The 22,046-nt window shown below is 39.4% G+C and overlaps 1 pseudogene; it reads right to left on the bottom strand.

Moving 5' to 3' along the window:
• Positions 1-4,499: 4,499 nt before the first annotated feature.
• On the bottom strand, positions 4,500-16,201 carry LOC123453604 (annotated as a pseudogene).
• Positions 16,202-22,046: the final 5,845 nt, after the last annotated feature.

Raw genomic sequence — 22,046 nt, 5'->3', positions numbered from 1 at the left:
TGGGGAGATGAGGAACTTTTTTTGTGGAGATAGTAAATTCATATTGGAATGTACACTTCCTTTAAAAAACATAGTCCAAAATGCCAAATCCAAGACTCTGTTAACAATAGTTCTACTGGATGGAGGTAAGACCAATCATGAAGACCTCCTCTCTCACAATTATTTTCTGTAAATATATTATTCAGAGCCCATAACAGATATTGGTTACATGTTCTTTCTTTTACTTATTGATCCTGAAGAAGTGGCAGGTAACCAGGAGAAGATAAAAGAGGGGTGCAGACATGGCTGGTCAGTAGAGGGCAGGGGCAGCAAGCTCTTTACATGCCTAGTTTAAAAAATATTTTAGTTATTAGAGAGAGAAAGAGATTGGTCTACACACACACACACACACACACACACACACACACACATATATATTTATCTACATATATACATATGGAGAGAGAGGAAGAGAGGGGAAGAGAATGGGCATGCCAGGGCCTCTAGTCACTGTAGACAAACTCCAGATGCATGTGTCACCTTTTGCATCTGGCTTACATGGGTACTGGGGAATTGAACCATGATTCTTAGGCTTCACAGGCCATCTCTCCAGCCCCCACATGTGTAGTTTTTCCATCAGTGGCTGGGAACTCTCTTAATAATGTCTAATATATCAAAGGTTTTCTAACTTCAAGTCAGAAACGAAATCCCTAATATTAACGTGCATCTAAACTTGGCTTTATTTTATAGTAAAATCCAAGAACAACAGAATTATCAGTTGTACAATTATAGCCTACAGCTTTAGAACCTAAGTGGTTACTGTTAATGCAAACACCAAAGGAGAAGAATTTTATCTGTTTTATTTCCAATACCCAGAGAAGTGACTTATACTTAATCTGTTGCCATCTTCTTTAGACCACTCCTCTGGAATGCACTCACCTCCCTTGATATTAAGCCTACTGTGAAAAGCGGAAAAGCTGACTGACTGGAGGCTTTGATTCTCAGGGTGGGTCCTTCACACAAGTTGATTTTAGGGTAGAAGGCAGACTTTTGTGAGTTTGCTTTCTTTTTCCTTCTTCTTTTGTGGAAAAACCACTAGCACATGACCTGAGAAATGTTGATGCCAATCAAGGCTGATTTGTAACTTGATTTGGGATGCCAAGGTCTGTGGTACTGGCTACATCTCTTTACTGGACCCCAAATTGTGAGAACTGGAGGATAGACTTAGGAAACCATATCCCAGAAAGGACTTGCACTAAAGTCTACAGATTAAAATGTCTATGGTAAAACACAAAAGAAGTAACTGTACTCCAAAAAAAGAATTGGCAAAGCTCTTGAACTTTGGCCAGGGTGTAGCTTATCTCCTGGGAGAGGCAGAATGAAAATATTGCTGGCATTTGAATGTTGACTAGCTAGGTTATGTTAGAAAACTAATTTCTTTAATTCCTAGTTACTTATCCTGACAACAATATTACCAAGGCTCTTATAGTACTTTGGAAGGAAAATGTTGTTAGTTAAAATAAGACCCCTTGGGGCTGGAGAGATGGCTTAGTGGTTAAGGCACTTGCCTGAAAAGCCTAAGGGCCCAGTTTCTATTCCCCAGTATCCATATCAGTCAGATGCATAAGGTGGTGCATGTGACTGGAGTTTGTTTGCAGTGGCTGAAGGCCCTGGTGCACCCATTCTCTCTCTCTCTCTCTCTCCCCATCTCTTTCCCACTATCTCTCTCCCCCTCTCTCAAATAAATATATAAAATATTTTAAAATAACACCCTTAAAGACAAGATTTATATCTTAGTTTTAAGCCTATAAATGATAAATTTCCTCCTTTACTTTGCAATTCTCTCTCTGCGTGTATCTCTCTCTCATGCTACTAGGAGTTTAAACTGTGACTCTGCACAGCTAAGCAAGTATTGTGCTCCTAATACCTCTAGCTCTCTTTTTACTTTTGTTTTGATACAAGGTCTCAGTAATTTGTCCAAGCTAGCCTTGAACTTGTGATCCTGCTGTTTTAGCCTTCTAAGTAACTGGGGTTCCAGATCTGTACCATCAGACACAGCTAACTTTTCAATCTCATTGTTGTCTTCTGTTGCTACTGGCATATTTCCAAGAAAGTTTCTCCTACCAGACAGTTAGCATTTTTATGGGAATCAAGAGTTCACTGAATACTCATGGTGTCGTTCTTCCCAGAGTAAAGCATATCTTTTAAATTACAAGGGAGTCTTTCTCAGTGGCTTCCCTTGTCTTATCCTGATGTTAAGAATTCTAGGCCCTGGGCTAGAGAGATGGCTTGGTAGTTAAGGAATTTGCCTGCAAAGCCTAAGGACCCAGATTCAATTCCTCAGGTCCCATATAAGCCAGATGCACAAGATAGAGCAAGTGTCTGGAGTTTGTTTGCAGTGGCTAGAGGCTCTAGCACATTCATTGTTTCTTTTCTCTCTCTCTCTTTCCCTCTTTCCTCCTCTCTCTCTGTGTCTCAAATTGAAAAAAAAAAAAAAAGAGGGCTGGAGAGATGCTTAGCGGGTAAGCGCTTGCCTGTGAAACGTAAGGACCCTGATTTGATGCTCGATTTCCCAGGACCCACATTAGCCAGATGCATGAGGGGCCACAAGTGTCTGGAGCTCGTTTGTAGTGGCTGGAGGCCCTGGTACGCCCATTCTCTCTCTCTGTCTCTGCCTCTTTCTCTCTGTCTGTTGTTCTCAAATAAATAAATAAATAAAAATAAAAACAAAAAATTTAAAGGAAAAGAATTCTGGGTCTTACATAAACCCATTAAAGGCCTCCTCTAACAATAGCATTGCCTAGAGTGCCATGGCCTCTAGATGGCCAGCAACCTCCATGATTTTGTTTCATGGGTAGATACTGACTTCCTGTAGCCTCATTTTAAAAAAATGATTGCATAAAACTCATTATCTGTTGTATTACTGAGATGGATGTCTATTCTCAGAAAGGATTAGGAATTAACCTTAGTTTTTATAAAAAGGATAATGTCATTAGTAAATGTTCTTATTAAGGAAACACATCTTCAAACTTTCACTTAAAGAAAAACATCACAATTCTTAGATGTCTTCTGTTAATTAGAAACATAAGACTTCTTTTTTTTTTTTTTTTTAAATGTTAGGGTGATTTATAAGCCCTGCTTTGGGCAGTTCCAGTTTGTTTACAATGACGAGTTATCTAACTCTGAACATACTGCACATGGCAATTAGAAGTCATCTCGGGAAGAGAAAACCCACAGCACGCAAGCCACAGAGAACAGCAAGGGACACGGAGGAAGGGGCGGGGCGTGTTTATTATGATAGGAAAGACTACTCCCTAGGAATTTTAACAAACAAGAACATTTTGCTGGGGGAACAAGACACTAGGATACAAAGTTACAAATGTTTTAACTCCAGATTTGTCCCCAGCTCCACCAAGAAGCAAGTGGAAAGACAATTGAAGCAAACAGGCAATTCTGTAAAACTAGACTTAGAAACCCTACAAATCTGATTAAAATCTAAAACTTGTTTTGCTTTAAAAATTTTAATATATCAAAAGGCCTGCTTTAGTGACATGCTAAAATCCCCTTGTCAGTAACAAAGTTGACCAGCCAACTCATACTTCTAAACCCACGTGTGGACAAGTGCGTGTGCATCTTCTAGAGTTAGACACGGGGCTCAGAGACTGCAAGTGATGTGTACCATCGCCTGCAAAAACTGGGCAGGGAAATCCTGGTAAAATGAGGAACAGTCCCAAATAACCAATTTTTCTAGTAGTATGTTCCCCACTGCTACTTCCTTTACTTACAAAGGGGACCCTTGAACCAAATAATTTACCTCACATTTGGCACCCAGTGACCAGGATGTTTATTTTCTTCTTTGGAAAAACATATATATCCACAAGCCTTATATAAGTTTTTTGTTTTTACATTTAAATATAAAAATACTACTTTGCTTTGTGTTATAAATGGAGGACCAAGCAGTAAAGAACTTTTCTTCTCTTAAGGTAGGACAGCCATCTGTTGCTGCTGAGCTGTTGTTTGTGAAGGGCGTGTGCAGCTCCAAGCAAGAGAAACACAAGAGAAAAACTAACCCCCAGTTCTTGCTCTTCTCCTTAACTACCACTTGTGAGAGTTGGTTTAATCTTAAGAATTGAAGTTTCCCACAAGGAGACATGCCATCATAAGTAGTCAGACCTGCCCTTTCAGCTATCCTTTAGAGAAAGTTCTCCCCTCCTTCAAACACTGCTTTGTGCGGAAGTGACATCTACCGGACAAGGACATCTCCAGAGAGAAGCAGTCACCACCTTTCCCTGCGCCCACCCACACATTAGAAAGGAAGAAAACGGGGGCTGGGAACATGGAGATTAAGCACTTGACCCCTCTATCCTGACCAAGGAAAGCAAGGTTCACTGGGCATGAGGAATAAAAAGACCTTGAAATTCCACTTTTGAGTAATGAGGATAATTAAGACAACTGGGAGAGGGAGAGCTGCAGTGGGATGCAGAGCTGGGAAGGACTCAGTCGCTGGAAGCATCGTCCCCTTAGTTTTTGTACTGGAAGGGCTCCTCGCCAGTATCGTTGAGAAGACGTGTATGGATGATGGCTTCTGTCATTGCAAAGGGGTTGCAGTTGGCAGAAGGGCTCCGGTCTTCGAAATAACCCTCTTCTCCTGGCCAACAGACCGGGGAATGCGGATGCTGGCACTGCGGTTGGCAACACTGGCGGAAAAGTCGTTGATGTTGGAGGTCTCGTGGAAGCCAGTCAGGTGCCGGGCATTGTCCAGGCCCCCCTTGGTATTGTGGGCACGGATGTGGTACTGGTGCCATTTGCTGAGTTTCTCAATGGCCTCCTCAATGTACTTCAGGCCATTCTCCTCCCGCATGGCCTTCGTACTGAAGTTGGTATGGCAGCCTGCACCGTTCCAGTTCCCAGGGATGGGCTTGGGGTCAAAGGTTGCTATCACGCCAAAGTCTTCACATACACTATGTAAGATAAAGCGGGGCCACCCGCAGGTGATCTCCCATGCGGTTTCCTTCACAGGGTCCAATTTGCATAAGACTTCTTAAATTCACAAATTTAAAGAGGAAATAAATGAAAGTATCAGATTGAGCTCACAGTCCAAAATTAGTAGTGTTGGGCTATTGTTTTCCTCTCCATTTTATAATTCCATATCATAGGCATGGAGAGAGTCATGCCATTTTTACATATTTTCTGTTATCACAACCATCATGCTATCAAAATAGAGTAAAGAAGGAACTAAAATTTTGAATATTGGTAACATGCCAGGTTGTATGGTGTTAAATCTTAATTTCCTCACATACAGAACATCAGGATAATAAGAGCATATGCATATTGAGTACTAGGAGGATCATGAAGAGGATACACATGGATCTAGTAAGTTTAGTTTGTCTTTGTGAATGACTCTTGTCCTGAACCACTTCTAGTACCCTGAGTAAGTGAATGCATTTAAATTCTTCCTTTTTGTCTTAGGTCAAAGTTCACTATTAAGAGAGACCACATAAATTCTTTTTAACTCTAAATGATTCATAATGTCAAGCTGTGAATTGTCCTAGAAGATATATGTTAAGATTGGAAGAAATGATCCTTAAAGACAGTGATTTTGGGAGCAAAAGAACTAGTGGGGGGCAGATCTTATTTTGTGAGGGACAGATGGAGGACAGAGGCCAGCACACCATGGTGTTCCTCATCTATGGCCAAGGAGGGTGCTATGCTGTCTGTTCTCAGCTCTGGGTCCTATGTTTGAGGATGCTTCGTAGCTCATCCATGAGAGGGCACTGCAACTCCAGATTGTCAGTCATGTCTGAAGAAATACAGTCATATCTTCCAGAACAGTTAGCCACTTGCCTCACATCTATGGCTGACTGCCACTAAAGTTATGCACATTGGCAAGCTTTGGTTTATGTTATTTTGCCCAGCATAGTCTCTCTGAGGTCTTTTGACACTGACTACCAGCTATTAAACCTACTGTCCAAATGTGGAAAGGCTAAACACTGGGCAAAAGATATTTATAAAATCAGAGTAATAAGTGTTTAATGCAGCATATCCCAGAAAGGGACACCAGGAGACCTCAAAAGGTAGGAAAGAGTACTTACCCAGTGAAAGGAAGTTGTAGAAAGGATGGATGGGAGCAAGTGCTTTCCAGTGAAGTGGACATTGCCCTGGATGCCTCACTCTAAATGAAGGTCTTTGGCATTAGGATAGGAGAAAGAAGAACTAAGACTCACATGTGGAGATTTTTTAGTTGGAATCCATAGCAGATCACAGTTCAAAACTGATCACCTACTGGAATGTTCTTTCATACCACCCTATTGTATTTCACCCATAACATTCATCACTATCTGAAAAAAATACTAATCGCATTAATCATACTGTCAGTCACTCTTGTTAGAATGCAAGGTCTGTGAATTCTGGGATGTTAACTAGCTTGTTCACGGATGCAGCTTCAGCTCTTGGGAATATAGTTTACCCAAGTGGAGGATAATTCCCAGTGGAGTTAATGGTGCACAATAAACGCCAAAAGCAAGTATACTTAATGAAAGTCTGAGACATCAGAGTAGCTGAAAAATACTTCATGTACAATGCAACATACCTACTCGATTTTAAATATGGGAAAATGGACTTTTGTTTGTTTGTTTGTTTTGTGGTAGGGTCTCGCTGTAGCCCAGGCTGACCCAGAATTTACTATGGAGTCTCAGGGTGGCCTTAAACTCATGGCAATCCTCCTACCTCTGCCTCCCAATTGCTGGGATCAAAGGTGTGCACATCCACATCTGGCAGAAAATGGATTCTTTTTTTTAAAAATTCCATTTTAGCATTTTCATGCATATATATACATATGTGTAACTTATTTTATTATTGTTTTTACTCCCCAAATTGCCCTATCTTAGACCATCTCCTTCCCTTCTTCTTTCTGGTTAATCCCCATATCACTTTCATGCCTTTAAAAGAGACCGCAAAACAATGATTTAAATTTGGATTGATAGCATGATGGATGGAAGGTTATTTACCATGAAATGGGCAACTTGTCAGTGACTATCCTACTGATGAACTTGATTCCACCTCTCCCATCAACCATTAGCTGCTCTGGGAGTGCAGGATCTCATGCACTCCTGAATGGCTAGGTATTGGCAGGCTCAGTCTTGTGCAGGAAACAACAACTGATGTGCGTTCATGACAGTAATGGTCACGTCATAGCTAAAAAGTGTTTTTCAGCCCTCCTCCCTGGTTCTCTGGTTCTTACATTCTTCCTGCCCCCAGTTCTGTGAACTTCCCTAAGCCTTGGAGGGTATATGATTAGATGTCCTAGTTGAAGTTGAGCACACAATAATCACTTATTCTCAGCAGTTTTTTCTTTTACAGCTATACATCTCTGCTCAACTTTGTTATTGTTATTGTTTTGAAACAGGGTTTCATTGTAGCCCAGGCTGACCTGGAACTCACTCTGTAGTCTAGGCTGGCCTTAAACTCAGGACAATCCTTCTACCTCTATCTCCCAGGTGCTGGGATTAAAGTTATGTGCCACTGTACTTAGCTTGGATTTTGTTTTTGATCAAGGTGCTCATGTGTTCATCTCAGTGGTGATATATGGTATATCACCTCCAGGTCTTTTTGATTTGTATTTACAGAAATGGGCTAACATGTATGTTAAGTAGTCCTAGAAGTTAGAAGATTTGTATTATTCTACTGAGCAATATCCCATAACAAACCACCCAAAGAAATTCATGTCAACATTCCACCTATGGGAAGAAGTGACCATATGATCAGAATGTTAAAGAAAATACTTGTGTATGTTTCTTTTAGGGTTCAAGTATAAAATATTGAGTAACTTTTAAAGGAGAATCCAGAGCTTTGTGTGCAGCAGACAAATGCTCTGCACTGAGCTCCAGCCCCAGTACCAAAATCTAATCATTTATTTAAGTCCATCTAGATCTGGATTTTGAGCTCTTAATGACCAGGCAATGTAATTAATGTGATGAGCTTCAGGAAGAATTTTAGGAAAATTCAGAATCAGCATCTGACCTGAACCTCACAAGACATGCTAAAGCCACCAAATACATTTTCTATAGGCATTATGAATTGATGCCCATTTATTAAATTTAGTATGAAATGGCATTGAGCTGCCTGGGAAATCAGTGAGGATGTGCATGTTTGAGTGACTACAACGTACTTTGTATTAGGCTAAGGCAAAAAGGAGTACTTTGCACTGCTCTGTCTTTAAGTACATACAAATGTGTAAAAGAATAAAGCACACTTATACTAGACTTTTTAAAATTTCAGCTACCAACAAGTTCAGGCAAGAGAGAGAGAGAGAGAGAGAGAGAGAGAGAGAGAGAGAGAGAGAGAGAGTGAGTTGTAGCTCACCTGAGAACATCACTGACTCAAAATAGCCACTTGGTTTCAGTTTTTTCTTCCCAGCATTGGTGTCCTTCATATGCTGGTTCATTTGCGTGTTCCATGTGGTTAACTCCTCCTAGGTTCTTCCTATTTCTCAAGCCAAAGCCTTCTGATGAACGAGAACCGGTGCATGTCAACTGGACCCCGTGAATGTGCTCTGTAGGTGATCAGAAGACTACCCCAGCCCACATGTAAACAAGGGCAAGGACTGGGGTAAAGTTGTACAGGTAAAGATTATTCAGGGCCAGTGTGACATGGAGGCTCAAGGAAACAGATGTTTGATGTGGTTGGGGTCATTAAAATACACTACAATAAGTAAAGAGAATCTTCATAATGGCCTTACACACACATTAAGAGTATCTTCCATGCCTTGATATTTTCTGGAGGGCTCAGTATGGAAAGAAGCATGAATGAATACAGTTTGTAGACAACATGTCAATGAGTTAGTGCCCAGAACACACTTCCAAAGTGTATGGGAAATATAGACCTATAACTGCTCTAAGGTGTTCTTCCATTTGTGGATTCCCAAGGTACCTAGATGATTAGTGGTTTTTATTTTTTTATTTTTATTTTTTTTGCTACAAGGCATGAGGCAAATTACATTTTGGTGCTTGGTTTCTTACTGCTTGTTTAAGTCTTGCCTAGGCAAATGCTATTACCCTATCAAGTGCTGAGTTTAGATTTATAAGGTTTGGGAAGTAGTTCACTACAGAACAGAAATGGCTCCCTCAGGATGGAGAGACCCTCATCTGCCCTGGTCTGGGTGGCAGGCATTAAACCTTTTGAGGACTACCATTTTATTTATTTTTTCTTTTTATTGACAAGTTTCATGATTGTAAACAATATCCCATGGTAATTCCCTCCCTCCCTCCCTCCACTTTCTCCTTTGAAACTCCACTCTCTATCATATCCTCCTCCCCATCTCAATGAGTCTCTCATTTTTTTTCTTTTTTTTTTTTTTTTTTGGTTTTTCAGGGTAGGGTCTCACACTATCTCAGGCTGACCTGGAATTCACTCTGTAGTCTAGGGGTAGTCTTGAACTCTCAGTAAGCCCTCGGCCTCCCAAGTACTGGGATTAAAGGTGTGTGCCACCAGGCCCAGCTTAAAATCAGTCTCTCTTTTATTTTGATGTCATGATCTTTTCTTCCTATTATGATGGTTTTGTGTAGGTAGTGTCAGGCACTGTGAGATCATGGATATCCAGGCCATTTTGTGTCTGGAGGAGCATGTTGTAAGGAGTTCTACTCTTTCTTTGACCCTTACATTCTTTCTGCCACATCTTCCACAATGGGCACTGAACCTTGGAAGGTGTGAGAGATATTTCAGTGCTGAGCACTCCTGTCACTTCTTCTCAGCACCATGGTGCGTTCTGAGTCATCCTAAGGTCACTGCCATCTGAAAAGAGAAGCTTCTCTAACCAAAAGTGAGAGTAGCATTAATATATGGATATGAACATTAAAGTGCTTACTGGGCGGTTTGGTGAGCATAGTATATACATTTAGCCAGACAGCAGCAGATGTTACACACCTTGGGCTCATGACTACCCCTGTTGTAGGTTTTCAGTATCAGGGATGTATTCCCTCCCATGGAGCGGGCCTCCAGTCAAATTAGAGGGCAGTTGGTTCCCCCACTAGCAGACATGCCACTATTGCACCTGTTGGCTCATTTGGCCTGGCTGACCAAATATTAGGCTTGCAGTGGCCATGGTGATATCTCTCTCTTCCATTGAACTGTATGCAGTATGGCTTTTTCCAGCTTTCTGTCAGCTGATCTACATGGAGGAGATTTTCAGCTCAGCTGCAACAGGATTCCTGAGTGGTCTTGCAGCCCAAATATGTGAAGTCTTCAGCAATAGGGTCTTACCATCTATTCCTGGTGGGAAACCAAGGGCCTTGGCAATAGTCTGTAATGTTTTGGGGGCATCAGGGACCTCCATGGCCAACAACTCACTGGAAGGTATCCCATCCCTGGCACTGAAAATTTTCTAGTAACCAGCTACGGCTCCTATGTGCTCCATTGTCCAAAAAGTAGGTTTTCATATAACTTTTTTTATATCCTCTTAGATTTTGATTAGCCTTCCCTTCACCTTTCCTTTATTCAGTCTCTTCCCCTGACCACATTTAAGCCTTTTCACCCCCATTAAACTGTTCTTTTATTTAATATACAATTCCTTTATAAAAAGAAGACCTTATATCCTCAGCTAACTTATTTTAATGCTGTCCTTTTTTAAATTTTTATTTATTTTTTTATTAATTAGTTTTGTACACATCCAATACAGTCAATTTGGCACTATTATTAGGCTTATCCATTACCTATCCACTTCCCTTGGCCCCTGCTGGTTGAGGTATATGAGTCATGTATTCTGGCATTAGGCCACAGTTATGGGTAGGATAAATGTCTGCATATCATGACCCAACATGTGGCTCTAACATTCTTTCTTCCCCCTCTTCCTCAAAATTTTCCTGAGCCACGTTGGGTTCATTTTTGGTCTGCTTCAGTGATGAGGCATTGGGGGCCTCTGGGGTCTCTGGATCTCTGATTTTGTAGGAGTTGATTTTTCTCTGTTTTGATCTCCTTCACCCTTGTGCTGGTACTCAGTTCACCAAGAAAACAGCACCCTTGCTTGTTTTGCCAATTGTTCTTAGTTTAGCCAGGGCCCTTTTGAGGTATGATGGGGTGGCTCTCTCCTTAGGATCTACATCTATCTGAAAAATAGAAGCAGATTCTCCAACAAAGAGTAAGTTAGCACCAGAGAAATGAGATAACCCTTACTTTTTTATAGAGAAATTAATGGGTGTAGGGCCTTTTGTAGCCCATGATGTTCAACAGAAATGATTTTGTGAAATTTTAATAGCTAACAAAAAGTAAATACATGATGAAGATAATTTTTGTTTATAATCATGTTTGATTGCTGCTGGTTTAGATTCATACCATATACCAATTGAACTTAATGCCTTAGATCTTTATTTTTCCTTAGATCTTTTTACTTAAGTGAAATTGGGGAGAGTTTGTTGAAGGAAGTAGACAGAAGCGGTCTGAGATAGGAGTTGGAAATTGAGTCATTATAGCAGTCCCTTTCTCATTGCTAAGGCAAACTATCTGAGTAGAAGCAGCCCAAGAGAGGGAGGGATTTATTTTAGGTTTATAGTTTTGAGGGAAAGCTTCATCATTGTGGGGGAAACATGGCAAGAAGTAGTCTGAGAGAGGTAGCTCTGAATACTCAGCATTCTACATTAATTAACTCCAAAGGCGCATATCTAGCAACATATCTCTTCCACTGAGAATTTACCTCCCAAAGCTTCACTAGCTGAAGATTAAGTAGAAAGCTTAATTCACACACATTATGTTATGGGGGATATTTTACCTCCATGCCATCACAGTCAGCTAGTTAAAACCTCATTTGTAAGTGAAGATGATGTGGTCTTAATGATCCTTGAGTTCTGGTGATCTAAGAGGTACAAAACTCAGGTGTCATTGAGCTTTAGAGGAAACAGTGCAGTCTGAGCACCAGATAGACCTGGTTTATATTCAAACATTTATTAGCTCTGCAAACTTGGACAACCTGCTTACCTTTTCAACTGTGAAACATTACCAACTCTGCTAGTTTAAATGTAAAATTTGTCTCAAGAGATGACTCACTGGATAAAGGCACTTGATTAAATGTAAAATATGCCCCCATATTGAACACTTGATCTACAGCTATTTGGAAAGGTTATGAAACCTTTAGGAGATGGATACTTGTTCAAAAGAGTGTGTCACTGGGGTGTAGGCCTTAGAATGTTATAGCCCACCCCTTGCTGTTTCTTTTTCTTTATACTATTCCCTTCTAATGTGGTGATAAGACATCAATTTCCAGCTCCTGCCATACTTTCCCTGTCATCATGCACTATACCTGCTGAAACTATAAGCTGAAATAAACCTTTTCCTTTCCTAAATTGTTTCTGGTCAGGTGTTTGGTCTCAGCAATTAGATAGCAACTGATACACCAGCCCTGTGACATTGGCCATATTATTTAATCTCCTTATTTCTCGTAAATAAAGTAAAATGGTGAAGTACTAGAGCTTAACTCACTGGGTTGGGAGATGGGAGCCCATCACTATTACCTGTGAGCTTGGTGCAGCAGGAGTGGGCAGAGTCAACTGATTGAAGTCATCTGGAGGAGGGGGACATTAGTCTGTTCTCTAGTTCAGGAAGGAGAATTCAAAAGGATACCAGAGGCTCAGATACATGGGCAGGGGTAGGAGGAGACAAACAGTACTAGAGCCTCCTTTCTCAGTTGATCCCAAAGCAACCCGAGATCTGCTGGGAGGCCTACTTGGCTATTTAAGGCAAGCATGTGAGTACCCTGCAGGGATATTGGCAGCACTGTCTATACAGCTTAAAAAGCACTTAGAGAAATGCAACTCCATTAGGCCAGGCATAATGGGCCCACTCAGGGACTCCTTTGTAAATACTCAGCTAATGTCTTTCTGGCATGTTTACAGGCCAGGACACACTTCATCCAGGTCAAGACCTTCAGATGACTCTGCTGGCCTTACACCTCACACTCAGGACCCCATTCTTATTATGGGAATATGGGGGGAAAAGTTAGATGGCAATAAACAAGTTACTGCTCTAGAACACTGTGGAAGGACCTTGAAGGTATGCATGTCAGACCAGCACAAGGCAATTGCCTTGAGGTTAAGAAAAGCCATTATCCTACTTTGTTGCTTGTTAATTAAAGGCTATTTTCATCATCTTCTGTTCAGAGAAATCCAGGAGAATTGCAGTCACACTTTTACATGATAGTTTCCTGAAATAACAGGGTGAAAGGGGCTAACTTTTCATAGGCTTACTTTTGAATGAATCAGGCCTTTTCCCTCACATCTCCAGAATGTGCTTGGTAGAGTGTAAATTTGAAACTCTCCTGGGTCCATGGCACCTGTGGGAGGGTCTTTCTGTAATAGTTTATTGGATACCTTCTTCTGTTTTGCACTTGCATATCTGATGCAGAATATAATGGATCTATCAGGTGTTAAATGCTCCAGAAAATACTGTTGAGGGTTTTCCCCTTTAAATTACAGAGACAAATTAGTTCATTTCTTTTGTAATATGTCAGTATCTTCTAGCACATAACAATTTTAAAGCCTAATAAAATGGATACAAAGTCATTTTATGGTTGGGTCCCCTTTTGGTATTTATTTGTCACCTTTGAAACATCTTGATATCAATACAAATTTTTATGTAATTAACAATCCTATGCAGGAAAAGTCAGCTAAAGTCAATGTTTTCCATGATTAGGGAGCACCTCTTGACTCTCAAATCCTTTTATGAGGACACTGGCTCTCCTTAGCAATAATAGTATAATCTCTCCCCCTCTAGTCTGCTTCTCTCTCCATTGGTAGAAAGTTAAGACCAGGGTAAATAAATCAATTTATTTATTTATTTATTGAGATAAGGCCTTTCTATGTAATTTGGGCTGGAACTTCCTATGAAGCCCTGGCTGGCCTCAAACTCATAGCAATCTTCCTATTTTAGTCTCTTAAGTGATAGAATTACAGGTGTATGCCATTATGCTCAGCTTAGTTAATTTTTAATTAAGTCATAGAATTAAATTTACAAATAAAGTATTTACATTTAGTCTCCAAGTGGTCAGCATTTGGAAATATATCAATTTACAACTGATGAGTGGGAACAATTCACAATCTTTATGTCTTGAATTGTAGAAAGAGAGCAAATTGTATCAATCAAATGGTTATTTCTTTTTATTTTTAATTTTTTTGTTTTATTTTTATTTATTTGAGAGCAACAGACAGAGAGAGTAAGAGGCAGATAGAGAGACTGGGCATGCCAGGGCCTCCAGCCACTGCAAATGAACTCCAGATGTGTGCACCCCCTTGTGCATCTGGCTAACGTGGGTCCTGGGGAATCGAACCTCGAACAGGGGTCCTTAGGCTTCACAGACAAGCGCTTAACTGCTAAGCTCTCTCTCCAGCCCTGGTTATTTCTTATTAATGTGTGTCAAAGGAGAAGGACCATTGTCATGAAGAGGAGGCTGGAAGGTGACAGCATCCAAGAGAGAATAAAGGGCATCTTTGGGTTACTGACCTGTAGCTTTATTCTCTGTGCTTATCACCTTATTCCTCCAACTTACCCATTGGTCCTGGCCCTAAAAGCATTGGAATTGTTTTACAATAAAGATGTCCTAACCTTCAGTAGTGTAGCAGAAAATGGCATTGATAGCGCTTTTACCCTGGTAAATGGTTCGTGGCAGGACCAAGGTAGAGCTACAGGGCTGCACACTTCATACTTGGGCATCTTTGCATATACTCTGGTGGTAACCTCTGGTTTAAACCTTCAGCACCAAATCCTGTAGGAATAATTTTCTGTTAGCCTACAAACTGGAAAATTTTCATAATCCCTCCTTTTCATTCATTAAACGCTGTGTTCTATTATAATGTGTATTATTATAGCATGTACCACACTCAAACAGCAGCTCTCACTCCATACAGAAGTTGAACACTAGGAAGCCAGAATCAAGTTTTATTTACTGATTTATTCCCATGGTGTAAGAAGATCTAGACACATTATAAGGGAAATACAAACTGTCATTGAATGGTGGGTGATCATTGCTGCATTTTCCTGTCTTGCCTGACTGTCATCTTCAGCTTGTGCTCCAGCTCCATGCTCAGCCCCAGATCCCTACCTGAAGTCTTTGGCATTGGATATTCGCTGTGAGAGAGTGTGGGAGATTGGGTTTCACATCTGGAGTACTCCATTGAAGCTAACTAAATCACACCATCATGTGTCAGATTGCTTTCTGGCTCCAGACTGGTGCTCCGGGTGGAGTCAGGGTCCTTGTGAGTGCAAATCACAAATCTGGATGTTCACATTTGGTGGGCCTGGAACTTAGCAATGGCTAAGACATGCCAGACAGAATGCTGCTTTTCATGTGACTTAGGAGGCCCTCTGCTTTTAATGAGGAACAGATCAGGTCATTTCCTTTCTTGGGTTCAGAGCCTTTCTGCAATCACCACAGCATGGGGCCAAGGCATACTTGGCCACTTTGTGTGTAACTCACACATTGCTTCGAAATACAGCCAGTCCTGCAGTTTATAATAATGAAAGATCTGGACTGGGCTCTTTGCATTCCCACCACAGTTCTCCCTTATCTTGGAGCATATTGTTAACAAGAGATTAGTGATGATCCATTGGTGCTGCCATTTTGAACCCACAGAGAAATAACCCACTGTTATTTTTGTAGTTGATGGATAGATAATGATGACAAGGCCAAAATGGATCAATCAAGCCATAGTTGAGCATGCACTGTTTAAACTTTCAAATGTACCATATAACTTGTTACTTTCCTTATTGAGTTTTATACATTTTGATGTTAAATTTGTTTATATTTTGCTAAACCATCTTGTTTCCCACATGCAGCTAGCTTTAAGATTTTACTGTTTTCACTCATGTTCCCACTGCTAAGATGCATCTTCATTTTTACTTTTCTCTTTTCTGCTTTATGCAGCCTTTTCTTGGTATGGAAAATTGCTATGGATCTTTGAAATTCACTTGTCATTTCCCGATTGCATAAATAGAATGAATGGTTTCCATACTTATGCTCTCAGTTCAGCTTGTATCAGGCTGAATATAGTGTTACTTTCTATGTATTCCTTTGTGGAAACTTCTTGAGGGAAGCATCATGTATCACCTACCCCACTTGCAACATAGGAACTGGTAACTCGTAATCTGTTCTCAAGGACTTCTCAACACCATATACGTTGGTAAAGAATGTACCTGTCTCAAAAATCCTATAATGCTCAGATTTAGATTCAAAGTGAAGGACCATTGCCACTACATTTTCCTGTTGCTGAGAATTAACTTGCCCCAATGTCACCCCGATGTGAGAAGTGGAGCCAACATCAAAGGAAGTTGATATGGTTTCTGACTTCTAGCTATTAATTTTCCTTCACTATTCATTCATCACTATTAATTTTCCATGATGGGGACTTAAAATATGTTTGACTTCATCATCAGGGGAAAGGAGGGCATCAAACCAGCTGGTAGGCTAAGTCAACTCTCCCTCCATAGCTGCTAACCATTTTATGGAAAATGCAGAGGACCAAAATGGACACACAACCCAGGATCTTTGGAATTGTAATTGCATATGTCCCCTTGCTCTCTCATCTGCCTTCTTCTGACCTCATGTTTTCACACTAACACATGTGATCCAGCTTAACAACCCCTTCCACTCCAGGTTCCCTAAAGGAAATTTTTTTTATTGTTGTGATTTTCAAATCTTTACCGAAGGATAGCATACATATATAAAAAGCACAGGTAATAAGTTATAGCACAATATAGTCTTACAAGTACAACAGATAGATGTAACTATCACCCAAGTCAGGATAAACAAACTTGTTAGCACCCAAGGAACCTTCTTCATGACATCTCCCAGAAACCCACCCCACAACATAATCACAAATCTGACTTTTATTATCATAGATTTATTTTTCCTTTTAAAAAATTTGATATCCAAATGCAATCATAAAACATGCAATTTTTAGCTTCTCTAGAATATAAAATACATCATTTTTTATCTCCACTAAATAAAGTTTATCATTTTACTTGTAATATTCCTACATGCACATTGGGGTAGTTTATTCTCAGTTTTAGAATATAACATTGTATGAATTCACAATAATTTTGTGTTCATTTCTATTATGTATACATTGAAGAGTGGAATTGTTAGTACTCTGCTTATGAATATGTTCAGCTTCATTAGATACCATTAGCTGGTTTTTCAAAGTTGTATAAATTTAGATTCTCATAGCAGTATGTGAGAATTCTTACTGCTCCATGTCATTGTCAAATTTTTACATACTTATATTTATTCCATTATAGTGATTCTGATGGACATTTAGTGTATTTCATTTTTGGTATACACCACAATTGATTTTTGTATAGCAACCAGTATATTTTGTCTATGATGTATATTTTGTGGTATGTTTTTTGTGATAGAGTCTTGTTCTAGCCCAGGCTGACCTGGAATTCACTAATTCACTATGTAGTCTCAGGGCTGCCTTGAACTCATAGTAATCCTCCTCCCTATAAAGGTAGAATTAAAGGTGTGGGCCACGATGCCTGGCTCATGGAATATTTTCATGCAGAACTATTGAACTTAATAAATACACTTATTAATTCTACTTGTTCATCTGTAGAGTTTAAGGGGCTGTTCATATACAATCCTGTCATCTGAAAACAATGATGTCTATTTTTTCTTTCAAGTAGCATATGTCTTTTCTAAATCCTCTTAAGAAGTTCCTCCATACAGCCACAAGTGGAAGTGGTAATAGCTGACATTCCACTAAAATCATTTCTAGGACTTTTGTAGGTACCTTTGTTGAGATTAAAGAACTTTCATTTTATCTCTACTTCCAATATTTTAAAAAATCACCACAGTTATTTAATGTTACCAAATATGTTTTCTAAGTCTCCAGGTTTTCTCCCTTCTCTTCCTTCTATTCATGTACAGATCACATTAAGTAATTTGCCAACACTAACCATGCTTGAAACATCATCTAGCCATTTTTTAGCCTTTTGTGCATAACTGAATATGCTACTTTTAAGTAATATTTTTGTATTTTTACTCACAAAGGAAAATTGCTATGGTTGTTTTGCAATAATTTATTTGATTTTGGTATTGAGTAGTGTTTGAATTTTATTCCTTTCTTTCCTTTATTAACTTACTGATTATGTGATATTTTACTATTATATATTATATATTTTACTATTATTAGAGGTTATCTTTGGCATTACTATATATACTTTAATTTATTATCATGGTACCTTGTCCCAGTAATTTTGAGCTTTAAAACACTGTAATTTTACTCTATATTCTACATTTCTATTGTCATACTATTAGTTTTACATACACCTTAACTGTATAAGGTTAAGATTCAACTATTAATATTCATTTATTTTTTTATAAACCACATGTTTTATGATTTTACTTATTTCTTCCTGCATTACTTCCTTATCCAGAAGCATTTTTCTTTCTGCTTAAAGAATTTCCTATAGTTTAACTTTCAATGTTGACTTGCAGGGGATTCATTCACACACAAGATTACTAATGAAATTGTCATATAAAAATATTTTATTTATTTATTTGCACTAAAGACAGATAAAGAGAGAAAGAATAGCTGTGCCATGGACTCTAGCCACTTGCAAATGGATTCCAGATGCATGCACCACCTTATGCTTCTGGCTTACCTGGATCCTGGGGAATTGAACCTAGGTCCTTAGGCTTCATAGGCAAGCATCCTAACTGCTAAGTAATCCCTTAAACCCCATAATCTTAATTTTTGGAGGGGAGTTTACCCATATATGTCAGTTACTTTTGCTCATGTCTTCAAAGGTTGTTTTCTGGTTTTCATAGTTTTCTACTGAAAATGTATTTCTCAGGTTTACTGTTGCTTCTTTGAAGATCACATGTTTGTTTCAGTTACTTTCTCCTTGCTGTCCATGCACTCAACCATAAGCAGCTTATGGGAGAAAATGATTTATTTCACACTTACAGATTTCAGGGAAAGCTTCATCAAGGTGAAAGAAGCTGGTTCACTTTATCATACAACCACAGCAGAGAGAAAAAGAGCCACTCTACCAGAAAGCACAAACAGCCAGAGCTGAAGTAGGCTCTCAACACAGCTAGCAGGGCTGGACTCAAGATCCAACGCCAGTGACACACCTCCTTCAGCAGGGCACTTCCTGCTGAAGACTAAGCAAGGAAGCTTAATCAAAAATATCCAAGGCAGCTGGGCATGGTGGCACATGCCTTTAATCCCAACATTTGGGAAGCAGAGGTAGGAGGATTACTGTGAGTTCAAGGTCATCCTGGGACTGCAGATTGAATTCCAGGTCAGGCTGCCCCAACTTAGCTCTCATCTCTTTCTGGGCCTCAATTCCTGACATGCCCTGCTTTCATAGTGCAATGTACCCCATTAATGCTTGTCTATATTTCCTCATTCTTTTCTCTCTGTGATTCAGTGTTTATACTACCTTCTAGATCACTAATTCTACTTTTATTACATCCAGTCTGTTAGGAAACCTACCTATTAAGTTTTTAATATTAACTATTATAATTTTTAGATCTATAATTTCTATTTAATATGTTTAAAATGATATAAAAGGTGTTTGGCAAAATTATACTGCCCTAATTTTTAAAAAAGATATTACTCATAATAACTTTTGTTTTTGCATGTGTATGTATGTGTGATGTGTATGCATGGGTATATGTGTCCATGCATGCTCATATGTAGGTTCACATATGTAGGGTACAAATTCACATGCTTGTGTATGTGCAGGCCAGAGTACAACCTTAAATGTCATCTTCAGGAATGCTGTCCAGTTCCTTTGAGACAGAGTCTCTCATTGGCTTGGAGCCTACCAATTAAGCTACACTAGCTGGTAACCTGTGATCCAACTGTTTCTGCCTCATTAACCCTAAGATTACAGGCATACACCACCACTTTTTGCATTTACATGGTTATTAGGGATCAAACTCAGGTCCTCATGTTTGTGACCAAACACTTTTCCAACCAATCTATGCCCCCAACCATAATCATCAAAATTTAAAATCTATATATCATTATTCAAAAGACTTAGCCATTTGTCAATTTTTGCTTTTTGCCATTTTGTTCTTGTTTCTTTTCTGTTTTATTTTGTTGTTGTTGTTGTTGATTCTTTTCTGTTATTTTTTTCTGTCTGATAGTTTTTGATTGACTGTCTTGTATTATATATAAAACCTGCGGAACTAGGCATAGTGGCTCATGCCTTTAATCCCAGCACTTGGGAGGCAGAAGTAGGAGGATCTTGGTGAGTTTGAGGCTAGTCTGAGAGTAAATTCCAGATGAGTCTGGGGTATAGTAAGACTCTACCTCAAAAAAAAAAGAAAAAATAACCTGTGAAGACTCAAAACAACATTAACTTGTTCTGGGGCATGTTCAGCATGCATGGTAAGTAGAGGTTACTGACAATATACTAGGGTGCTACTATGACCCTTTAATTTAATTTATTTTTATTTTTATGCATTTATTTATGCTTATGAGGTAGGATCTCACTCTAGCCCAACCAACCTGCAGTTCACTATGTAATCTCAGGGTGGCCTTGAACTCACAGTGATTCTCCTACCTCTGCCTCCCAAGTCCTGGAATTAAAGGTGTACACCACCACATCCTGCTCCCTTTTATTTTTGTTGTGCCTAAATTATCCCATGATACTGCTGAATTCAGCATTTTACTAGGAAAACAGATTGTAAAATCTTTCCACAGTCTCAGTAGATTTCTATTTAGCCTCTTGTTCAGAGCAGCTTGATGCTATGTTCTTAGAATTTCTTTGCTCTGATTCTTGGCCAGACTAGTGTTCCCTCACAGACAACTTGGCTAGTATGCAAATGTCCATGACCTGTACAACCTCATGCTGAAGCAGCATCCTCAGTTCAGCATGTTAGGAGGTGGAGGTTCAGGGGGAGATTTCCATGTCCATGAACTAGTCCTCTGTAGGAGCGCTTGGGGAGCCAGTCCTGTTTTCCTGCCACACTGAGGACACAATGTTCCTGGTACTCTTTCTGAGACCTCTTCCATGGGAGGCCACATAGACAAGGACACCAGTGAAGACAAAGAATTTGCTGGCAGTGTAATCATGAACTTTTCAGCCTCTTAAGTTTTGAGAAATAGAGATTTATGTTTTTCATAAATTACACATGTTCAGATATCTTGTTCTAGAAGCATATGTAGACCCTAGAAACCTAGAAATTGGCTAAGACAAGCTCTAAGTGCTGAGCTTTTCCCCTTTTATCTATTTCTGAGGTTCCCTGAAGCCCTAGTTACTCATTTGTCTCTGGATCACAGCTGTCTGTGCAGTCTCAGTGTCCAGGCCATCATGAAGGCGCAATTCAGCACACATCCTGACTAGAAGCAGCTCACAGGTCAGCTCCCACACTCCCTTCTCTGTGCTCGTATTCTGTCAAGTCTGGCTTCTCCTGGCAGCTTTCCATTACCTTCGAGTAAAGCTTTAGTATTTTATCTGATTTCCTAGTTAGTTTTGGACCTATGCCATTACCAGCTAAAACATATGATAGTAGATTTATTTTTTAAAAGCCTGGTAACTAGCATATGGAGTACTGTTTAACTGTGGGCATCAAAATATCTTTTGGTATAGAAAAATGGGCTCTTTTAAAAGTAATTTACAATGGCTGAATTATATGTAACCCTAAAAAATCAAATAATACAGTCTTGGGTAGGCAAACAATGGTTTTATCCTGTCCTTTGACCATAGAATCTATAATTATCCTTAAGTGAAGGTAAATCAGAGATAAACACACAGGAAATGGGCTTTGAACCCTATGCAGTACAGGTAAGTTGCTCATATTTCCTATAATTTTGTACACGGTCTCATATCTCCTTTAACATGCTATGTGATCAACATTAATGACACATCTCTTTCCAACAAAGAAAATTTAACAAAAAACCATGTGTTAAGAAAGTCAAAATTATTTCCAGTTTTGGATACAGGATTGCCTATTGTTTGGGGAGAGTGCTGGCCATGCTTTGTACTGTGTCATGCAATGAGGAGCTAATGAAATGACTAAAATATCACAAAATAGTATAAAAGTTCTCTTTTACAGGCTAAGCATCAAA

The sequence above is a fragment of the Jaculus jaculus genome, chromosome 12 (assembly GCF_020740685.1).
Source record: "Jaculus jaculus isolate mJacJac1 chromosome 12, mJacJac1.mat.Y.cur, whole genome shotgun sequence".
Classification (NCBI taxonomy): Eukaryota; Metazoa; Chordata; class Mammalia; order Rodentia; family Dipodidae; genus Jaculus; species Jaculus jaculus.
The sequence above is the reverse complement of the archived record's forward strand: the minus strand, read 5'-3'. Positions and strand labels throughout refer to the sequence as shown.